We start from the raw sequence: 10,377 nt of genomic DNA, 5'->3' as shown, positions 1-10,377 counted from the left end.
GATTAAATCTAATCAACGGTCCAGATTAATCATCCAGAACCTTCTTTACAAATATCTATCCTACCACAACTCTCTAAATTTTTCTAGATTATTCCATATCACTCTTTATACTTCTATATACATCTACACTCTTCTAGAATACTCTATGACCTTCCAGAGTCTTCTAGAACCTTCTAGGGTATTCCGGGACCTTCTAGGACATTCTAGAACGTTCCGGAACCATCTAGAGTATTCTCAAACACTCCAGAAAACTATTCAAACACTGTTAAATCTAACCTTCTAAAATTTTCCGTGACATTCTCCCCCACCTAATGCGCAGACGTCCTCGTCGCGTTCTGTTCATGATAGCGCTCTAGGTGTTCTTGAAATTGCCACAGATCTTCGCGAGTTTCCCAGCTAGCTTCAGTTATCGGGAGCCCTTTCCACTTGATCAAGTATTGGATACTTGGTGGTACTCCTCTTCGTCGCACGACGCGATTGGCTAAGATCTCTTCGATTTCTTTATCAAAGGATCTAATCACCACAGGCGGAGCACGACTCGAATCACCTCTACTCGGTTCATCTTGGTCTTCGTGATATGGTTTAAGCATACTCACATGGAAGACCGGGTGAATCTTCATAGAGGGAGGAAGTTGTACTTTGTAAGCAACCTCCCCAACACGTCCAATGATCTCAAATGGCCCTTCGTATTTGCGGATTAAGCCCTTATGAACCTTGCGAAAGGCTTTGAATTGTTGTGGAAGAAGTTTGATCATTATCTTGTCTCCCACTTGATAGCTTGCATGCCTCCTCTTCTTATCTGCCCATTTTTTCATCCTCTTGGCAGCTTTGTCGAGGTAAGAACGAGTGACATCTGCTTGTTCTTCCCATGACTTAATCATATGATAAGCTCCAGGGCTCTTCCCTGAATAAGAGGAAGAAAGAGAGTGAGGTGTAAGTGGCTGTTGTCCAGTCACAATCTCGAATGGGCTCTTCCCTGTAGACTCACTCCTTTGCAGATTGTATGAGAATTGAGCAATGTCTATGAGTTTTGTCCAATCCTTCTGATTAGCGCTTACAAAATGCCTCAAGTAACACTCAAGTAAAGCATTCACTCTCTCAGTCTGCCCATCGGTTTGAGGATGGAAGCTTGTTGAGAAATGAAGCTCCGACCCAAGGAGTTTGAACAGCTCTGTCCATAGTCGTCCTGTGAAGCGTGGATCTCGATCACTAATGATGCTCTTAGGCAATCCCCAGTACTTCACCACATTCTTGAAGAATAATCGTGCTGCTTCCTCTGCAGTGCAGTCAGTAGGGGCAGGTATAAAGGTAGCATACTTCGAAAATCGATCCACTACCACGAGAATAGATCCAAACCCCTCAGACTTTGGTAAGGCAGAGATGAAATCCAGAGAGACACTTTCCCACGGTCGCTCTGATGGAGGCAGAGGTTCCAACAACCCGCTTGGTGTCTTGTTTTCAATCTTATCTTGTTGGCACACAAGACAAGTCTTCACATAGCTCTCCACTTCATCTCTCATTTGAGGCCAATAATAAGAAGATTCAATGAGTGCCAAGGTCCTTCGCTGACCTTGGTGACCAGCCCCCTTGGTGTCATGGCATTCTCTTACCAACTTCCTTCTCAGATTTTTCCACTTAGGAATGTATAGTCTTCTCCCTTTTGTGTAGAGAAGGTCGTTTTCTAACCAAAATCTTTTGGTCTTACCTTCTCTAGCCAACTCCACCAACTTTTTGGCTAATGGATCGTGATGCAACCCTTCCTTGATGGTATGCTCAATATCTCCTTCAACCATAGAAATGGCCGCCAACTCAGCTTTGCGACTCAGCGCATCTTCTACCACAGTAGTCTTGCCTGACTTGTATTCAATCTTTTGGTCCACCTTCCTCCCAGGTGGTAGTTGTTTTGGCAACTCGGGAGGCATCACATCCTTATTTTCTTCAAGGACTTCCTTGATTTTGGGAGGAACGTCTTCTCTTTCAAGTGTTGACTCCTCTTGTAGTAGGGCCAAATATGTAATCTCTCCCTTCTTGAACCCTTTCTTGAGTTGCATAGCGGAGAGTATCGGTGGTCCTCCAACTTTAGAGACTGTAGGGACCATGCACGGAGACCCTTTCTCCATGACGCATACTACGTCGTAGTATGGCATAGGTATTATATTTGCCTTCCTTTGTAAATCGAGCCCGATGACTATTTTAAAATCGTCCATGGGTGCTACTGAGAAATCCACAAGGCCCTTCCAAGAACCAAGAGTCATCTCAACCCCTTTTGCTACTCCCTTAAGGGGTTCACCCTTGGTATTCACGGGTTTGAACCAACCATTCTTTTCGGTGATCTTCAACCCAAGCCTCCTTGCTTCATCAGGCGTGATGAAGTTGTGTGTAGCACCAGTGTCAATCATAGCCATAACGGGTTTTTCATTGATAAAGGCTTTGACATACATCAAGCCTTTCTTTTCTGCAGTACTTGCCTCTTTGGTCTTCACAGCATTTATGTGTTGGATAGATCCAACACACTCAGTTACTTGAGTTTGAGCTTCTCGTTCCTCAGCAATAGATGCCAAAGTCCCTAGCTTGGGACAATCCTTCATTTGGTGCGGCCCCTTGCACACGAAGCATCCTCCTTTGGGCACGAAAGCCTTCTTTTTTTCTTCGTACTCTTTCTTTGAAGAGTATTTTCCTTCTTTCTTGGTTGAGAAGCTCTTCCCCTTTTCTCCCCCACCTTTAGCAGAACTAGGCTTGGAGGAAGACTTAGGTTTAGAGTCTCCCCTATGATACTCAGTGAGTGATTCGGCCACCACGATGGCCTCATCGACATCCTTAACATTCCTTCTTTGTAGTTCTTGCTTTGCCCAAGGTTGGAGTCCATCAATGAAGAAGAACAATGCATCCTCTGATGCTAAGTTGGGGATTTGAAGCGTGAGAGTAGTAAACTCCTTTACGTAGTCGCTAATCGTACTCTTGTGCTTCAACTCCCTCAACTTCTTCCTTGCTTCATAAACCACATTCTCAGGGAAGAATTGTCTTTTCAATTCCCTTTTGAAATCTTCCCATGTGGCTATGTTGCAAGTGCCCTTTTCCATATCTACGCACTTTCTCCTCCACCACAAAGTAGCATTATCAGAAAGGTAGAGAGCTGCAGTGCGTACCTTTATTGCTTCTTCGACCACCCCTTGGCCTTCGAAGTACCTCTCCATTTGCCATAGGAAGTTCTCCACCTCGCGAGCGTCCCTTACGCCCTTGAACTCCTTTGGCTTGGGGAGATCAATCTTTGTCGTCTCCCTTATAATGGTTGGTCGAGATTTCGCCTCCTCGAACCAAACTCGAACTTCCTCAAATAGCTTTAAGGAATTCTCAAGCTTCTCTTCAATTTGGAGCATGCTTTCTTTGAAAGCATCTAGTTCTCCTAATACGTGAGCCTCGAGGGTCTCCTTGTCATGTTCTATCCTTTGGAAGCGCTCATCCATAGAGGATAGAACATTTTCCAACATAGAAACTCTTTTTTCTAAGAAGTTAGAGTCCTTACCTCTAGGCTCACTTGAAGAACGGACCTTTTTGTCTCCCCATTGAGAAGGAATAGCATCCCTTCCCCTTTGAGACTCAACATGCTCCATGGTGATATTAGAAGCCATTCCCACAAACCACTTGTGCTCCCTCTCGAACCTTGCTCGGATACCAAATTGTCACGGCCTTGGACACACTCCAACGCTACCGTGATGGCACTCGGACTTACTCAACCTCTTGAGCTAAGACCAAGTCAGCCTAACCCTCAATACTTAGCAAGAAAGCTAAGAATACAAGAGAACACAAGAGAAAGGAAGCTTTGGTGGAAAGAACACTTTATTACTCAAGTGTTGGTTACAAATGATTTTACACACCCAAACTCTAACTCACATCCCTATTTATAGCCATCTACCTCCTCAATGGATGGTTAGGATTAAATCTAATCAACGGTCCAGATTAATCATCCAGAACCTTCTTTACAAATATCTATCCTACCACAACTCTCTAAATTTTTCTAGATTATTCCATATCACTCTTTATACTTCTATATACATCTACACTCTTCTAGAATACTCTATGACCTTCCAGAGTCTTCTAGAACCTTCTAGGGTATTCCGGGACCTTCTAGGACATTCTAGAACGTTCCGGAACCATCTAGAGTATTCTCAAACACTCCAGAAAACTATTCAAACACTGTTAAATCTAACCTTCTAAAATTTTCCGTGACAACCGGCACGGTTGGTGCGTCTGCACAGCCCCTGAGGTGCGAACCCTGTGACTCCTCAGTACCCCTCTTCTCCTTCCCCAACGTTCATCCCTATCCCCTTCTTCCCTGCCTCAGACCATCATCACGCTACCACCCTGCGCCGCCAGCAACCCTAATCGCCGGCGCCACCAACCAACACCACCACCCCACCTCTCGGCCAACCAGCCCCACGCCGCCGTCCAGCCTCCTTTCTCTACCCTCAGCCATACCAACCTCTTCTCTTTTCTCCGTCGAAACCCAGTTTTCTTCGCGCCAGCCCCTGCTTCACCCCGAACCAGCCTCCAGTCACCGCGTCTAGCCTCCTCCCTTCACCCACAACTGCCGGCGAGTTCTTTCCCCCGTGGTCTGAACCCTAGCCTATCTTCTTCTTCTCATTACATCTTCTCGGAGCCAACCAACGTCCACCATCAGCTTTATCATCGAGTCTCATCATCACCACTGAACCGCCGTTTCCTCTTCCCCTGACCACTGATCCATAGCCCCGCCATCTTCCCCCTGACCCTCTCGTTCTTTATGGGTTGAAGAACAGAGCAAGTACAAGCTCTTGTTCTCTTCGTCTCAAGCGAATTCCAGCTGCTGCGACGTATCCCCTGTTTCTCGGCCCTGTGCCGCTTTCCCTCTCTGACGAAGACCTTGGCCAGCCATGCTGCCACTGCGCCACTGCGCCACTAGACCGGCTGTGTTTGTTCTGGCCATTAGCTCACCATCATCAACCTTCTTCTTCCCCTTTCCCTTCCTGCTCCAATTTTCTGCTTCCCAGGTCTCAATTCTTTCTCTTCTGTCTAGTCTGTTTAGTCTGTTACAGTTGTTAATTCAGTTGGTTTAGTTAGTTTAGCTAGATTAGCTTAGTTTAGTTAAACTAGGTGGTTAGAGAATCTGAGCTGGATAGTGGATTTAGGCTTGTTTGAATTGATGATGCTGTAAAAGTGTTGCTGTTTCATTAATTTTTCTTGGCTTGTTGTTGCTGAGTGTTCCTCTGCTGGCTGCTTGGTCCATATTATATGAACTGCAATGATTTCAGTTTGTGAAACTGGTTAAGTCATATGAATTCTTTTTGCTGCTTGCTTGAACCTGGGAAATATGTTATTTACTGATGCTGTTTGGAATGTTGCTCTTTCATTGGTTTGCCCTGTGCTAAATTAGTTTGCTTGATGTTGCTGCCTGGCTGTTCATTATTGCTTTGTTCTTGCTGAATGCTGTTGGCTGAGTTCTTGTTCCCATTTGCAGTTCATTGTTGGATTCAATTATGAGTAATTGCTTGAATTAATACTGCTTGCTTCTGGAACGATTATCGAATTCAATGCAACGAATGCTGATTGAGTCCATTATATGTTGTGCATTGCTGCTGTTTTGGTTACTGCTGGATTAATTCACTGCTGTTCGGGTTGCTCATTTATGATGGAATCACTGATTCTGAATTTCTGTTTATGATGTGAAATCACTGATTCTGATTTGATTTTTCTGATTGAATTGATGGTTAAATTACTGTTGAGTTCATTTGGTTAGTTGTTTGACTGATTTTCTGTTGAACTTCTGAGATATTGCTGCTGGGAGTGTTGAATTATTGTTGCTGGAATTGTTTGGAAATAGTTAACTATATTCGTGAATTATTGTTTGGGGCTGATTTGCTGGAAATTTGCTGTTAGGTTTGGTTGAAATTTTTCTTGATTATGTGGAGATTTGCTGATTTACTGCCAGTTTTGATGACTTTTGAGGCTAAAATTGACGGGATAATGTGTGATTGTTGCATGTTTAATTGTCTGGAATTGGTTTGATCATTTGGATACTTGTTACTTCATTGCGTTAAAGTTGTTTTTGCTAAAACTTCGCTGCTGTTAGGTTGCTTTGCAGTAGGATTAGTACAAGCTCATAGATAATTAATCATGCTTTTATGCTTCTTAAGTTTGAATTTCATTTGGTTTGAACTGGCTTGCCTGAATTGCTGGTGAAGTCTTCTTTCAATTTTGCACTTGACTGTTTGAATTCAGATTGCCTACTTGTTAAATGGTTCATTGTTTTGGTGCTGTATTTTTTGTTTTTGCTGTATTTTGGCTCATTTTCTGATTTCCTATGAGGTCATATACGATTTTTTGTGAATTTAAGTGTTAATGCATTCATAGGAAATTTGAATTGATTGTTTGAATTTGGGAAATAGGCCGATTTACTGCTGAAATGCTGCCGGATTTTTTGTAAACCTATTTTATTAAATGATATTGTTTTACTTGGTGCAACAAGATTCTAATTGATGGAATTCTCTGTCAAAAAGAATCTTGTTTGCTTAAGGGTTTTGGAAATTTCCTCAAGAGTCTCCTTACAAGTCTTGGTCAATTCTTTAATCTCTTTGCTTGTTTTATCTTGTATGTTATTTTTAATTATTGAACAATCCTTGATTGATTTTTAAATTGACTATAAACTTGAGATTCTTTGGAAAATTTGAGCCTCTTTTGCATAAACTCACAAGTTTGAAAGTTTTTAATCTATGTGGCTGAATTGATTCATTTTAATTTTTGCGTAACTTACATTACGTCACATAGATCGTGAGATTTTCAATTCTTGTTTCAACTTGTAACTTTTATGCCTCATTGAATTTGGTGTTTGAATGTTTCTTGATTAACTTGTTTCTCAATGTTTTGACTTGTCAACACCAAATTCTTTTACTTCATGCCAATTACTTGTGATTGAGATTTACTTGATTATGTGCTCTACACATATATGTGCATTACTTGTTTTGGCATCTTGAATTTTTGAGAAGTGGATAGAAACTTGCTTGTTTTGAAATTTTTGAATTTTTTTGGAATTAAGGAACTTGTGACTATGCACCTAATTTTTTATTTTTCTTCCATTTCTTTTACTAACTTTTCCCTTCTTTTTACATACCGTTTAACCTTTGTTTTCTTTTTCAACTAACATTTTCTTTTTCTTCACCTAACCTTTAATTTTTCTTTTCCTTTTCAACTAACATTAATTTCTAACTTTTCATAACTTTTGACCTTTTCTTTTCTTTTTCAACTAACTTCTTCTCCATAACTTTTGACTATCTTTTCTTTCTTTTCTTTTTCAACTGACTATTTTCTTTTTACTCACATAACTTTTAACTTTCTTTTTCTTTTCAACTAACACTAACTTTTTAACTGTTTTCTTTTCTTCACCGACCTTTTGACTTTTTCTTTCCTTTTCAACTAACTTTCCTTTTAACCTTTTACCTATTTTCTTTTTCTTCGTGCATAGCAATAACGCTCCTTTCTTCTTTTTCTCTTTGATAAACAAGCAAGTTAGCTTTCTTAGATTCCTTTATTTGATTGGAAGTTACTTCTTCTAACTTGAATCTCATGTGTGCTTCCATTCAAATTTATATTATCTGTTCACTTCATACATATGCTGTTTTGTGACTTAGCTCTTTCTTTTTCAGTGCCACCATCACTCTCGCAGCCACTTTTGTATGGTGACACAGTGACGACTCCTTCCACTCCGCATGATCGTGAGCACCGAGGACGGTGCTACATTTTAAGTTTGGGGAGGTTGTGCATCTTCAGCAAGCGCATTTTGGGTGACAAGCTTCATTTCCGAACACTTTTAGTGTACTTTCTTTTTATGTTTTTTTTGGTACTTTGTATATATTTTATCCTTTTGAGAAACTTTTTACTTAGTTTATTGCACTTTCTTAGTTTATTGTACTTTTAAATTTTGCTTGTACATAACTTAGTATTATATAGTAGTTATGCATATTTTGACATTTTGCTTTTAATTTTAGCTTTTACATATGCTTTTTGGTTTTTAGGCTTGATTGTGATTTTGGATGATGTAATGATTGCATCTCAGTTTGAATTCCTATATACTTGCTATTTTGGTTTGATTGAAATTAGGAATTAAACTTAGGATTTTTGACCTTTTTCATCCAATCACATTATATACATATATGGAATAAATGTTAGTCAATTTAATGAAATTTCCAAGAAACCTACTTTTTATAGGGTATTGAAATTCAAATTGAATTGAGTTGAAATTTTTTTGAAACTTGTATGATTCATACATTGTGGAATATGGTTTTTGAGTTAAAGAACACATAACTTGTGAGATTTTAAGCCTTATTGTGTGGTTGCATTATTCAACCACTTTATTCTTGTGTGTTGCTCTTCTCTATGATTACAATCTTTGGTTTGTTTAATTCTATATATCCATTGTTTAATGTATATTTATGCAAGTATGTGATTGAGACCATTATTCCTTTATAACTCACTTAACCCAAAAAGCCTACCATTTCATTTACGTTTGCTTACCACTTTGAGCCTTTTAATTCCCTTTTGTTCTTGATTGAGCACACCACTAGCTATAAGCGGAAAAATAATGAATGTTCCTATTTTGAATCTTTGAATAGCTTAAGTTAGTGAGAGTGTGTAGTGTTTAAGTGTGGGGAAAATGTGGACACTTGGGTTGATGAAAATGTGTTTTCTGCCTGTTGAGAAATACTAGGAAATTTTGGGGTGCATACTCATGTAATACTATAGAAACCACATGCATTGATGTGTTGTTATCAAGGTTGCGAGAACCGGACCGGTCAATAAACCGGTGAGGTCACTGGTTCAATGGTTCAATGGTTCGACCGGGGTTTAATCGGGGTTCAACCGGTTTAATTAAATATTAAATAAAATTATTAAAAAACCTAAAAATAATTTTAAATATATAAATTCAATAATTTCTAACTTAATAAAATTTAAAATCTCACATAATAAATTATCCATAACTTAATATTAGAGGTCCACAAACAACTTCAAACATCAAAGTTTATAACTAAACAACTTCATAGATCATTAAAAAAGAGAAATATAGTGATACTAAGAAACCCAAAAGAATTTAAATTGGCATGACTTGTGTACATATCATCTAGCAACACTTAAATTGTGGCTGTAAAGTATAAATAGATTGAATGATACTATTCAAAACAAAGGTATATTAGTACAGACAAGCATAGTTTGTTGATACATAACAACCAGTTTACCATATGCAGGACTTTGAAATACACTGATTCAGATATATAGAAGCACATTGACACTGTTTTTGAAAACATATCAGACTATGAATCCAAACTAATCTGAAAACATATCAGCAGCAAAAACTAAATTGAATCGAATTCCACAGTCAGAATCCAAATTAAATTGAATTCATAATTACATCACCATTCAACAAATTGAATAAATAATGTCTTCTGGCTGTTGTTCCTGTAACTCAAACAAATTAACCCAGCAAAGAAAATATTTAATCAAATCATTCAATCAATCATTATTTCAGAAAATCAGTAACTCGGATTAAGCAAAATTATCAAACTCAGAATCAGAAATCAAAGAACCCAAAACCCAGAATCGGTATTATTAACAAATGTACAAACCAAGCAATATTAATTAAAGCAGCAGCGCTTACCGGCGGCGAAGGAGGAAGGAAAGTGAGGCGAGGGAGGAATAGGAAGCGACGGGCTGATGACAACGGAACAAGGGAAGTGAACTCGAACAGAGAGCGACAGAGAGCTCGAAGCTCAGACACAGAGAGAGTGAGTGAGAGAGAGAGCGCGCGCTTGAAGAGATGACGATCAACCGGGAAACCTTCGCGACGGTTATGCCACGGGGTCAACGCTTCCTTTGTGCGACGGTGACGAGAAGAGGAAAGATGAGAAGGGATTGGCGATGAGAAGAGTGCGACGGCACCCACGATTCCCGCCGGCGGCGAAAGCACCATCTAACAGAGAAGAAAAGTTCGGCCATGGAGGATTGTGATGGCGGGCTGGTGGCTGGGGTTAGGTTAGGGTAAGGTTTCTGATTCTCAGAGATGAGATGAAAAGGTGGGGGTGGTGTGGGAATGACGCGTTGGAAAGGGAAAACTGGAACTGATTGTGATTATTAGGGTTACGCGTTTTGCTTTTGCCATTTTCTCTTTTTTTTTTTTTTTAAATAGGGCAAAACGACGTCGTTTTGCATCTCTGATTTCAAACCAAAAAACCACCAAAAAATCGGACGGTTCTCCCGGTTCACCGGTTAACCACCGGTTCGACCGGTTCTTCCACCGATTTTTTGCTAGACGATTTTTAACGTTACCCGGACCGGCTAGGTGATCGGTTCCCG

The 10,377-nt window shown here is 39.9% G+C and overlaps 1 long non-coding RNA gene across 1 annotated transcript; it reads left to right on the top strand.

Annotated features, from left to right (window-relative positions):
• The first annotated feature begins 4,017 nt into the window (after positions 1-4,017).
• Positions 4,018-8,154, top strand: LOC112766551 (uncharacterized). Its single transcript, XR_003184428.3, has 2 exons — positions 4,018-5,027; positions 7,677-8,154. It is a non-coding gene; the product is annotated as an uncharacterized lncRNA (long non-coding RNA).
• The last annotated feature ends 2,223 nt before the right edge of the window (positions 8,155-10,377 follow it).

This window comes from Arachis hypogaea, chromosome 17, assembly GCF_003086295.3.
Source record: "Arachis hypogaea cultivar Tifrunner chromosome 17, arahy.Tifrunner.gnm2.J5K5, whole genome shotgun sequence".
NCBI lineage: Eukaryota > Viridiplantae > Streptophyta > Magnoliopsida > Fabales > Fabaceae > Arachis > Arachis hypogaea.
Note: the sequence above shows the minus strand (reverse complement) of the source record. Positions and strands in the feature narration are given on the sequence as shown.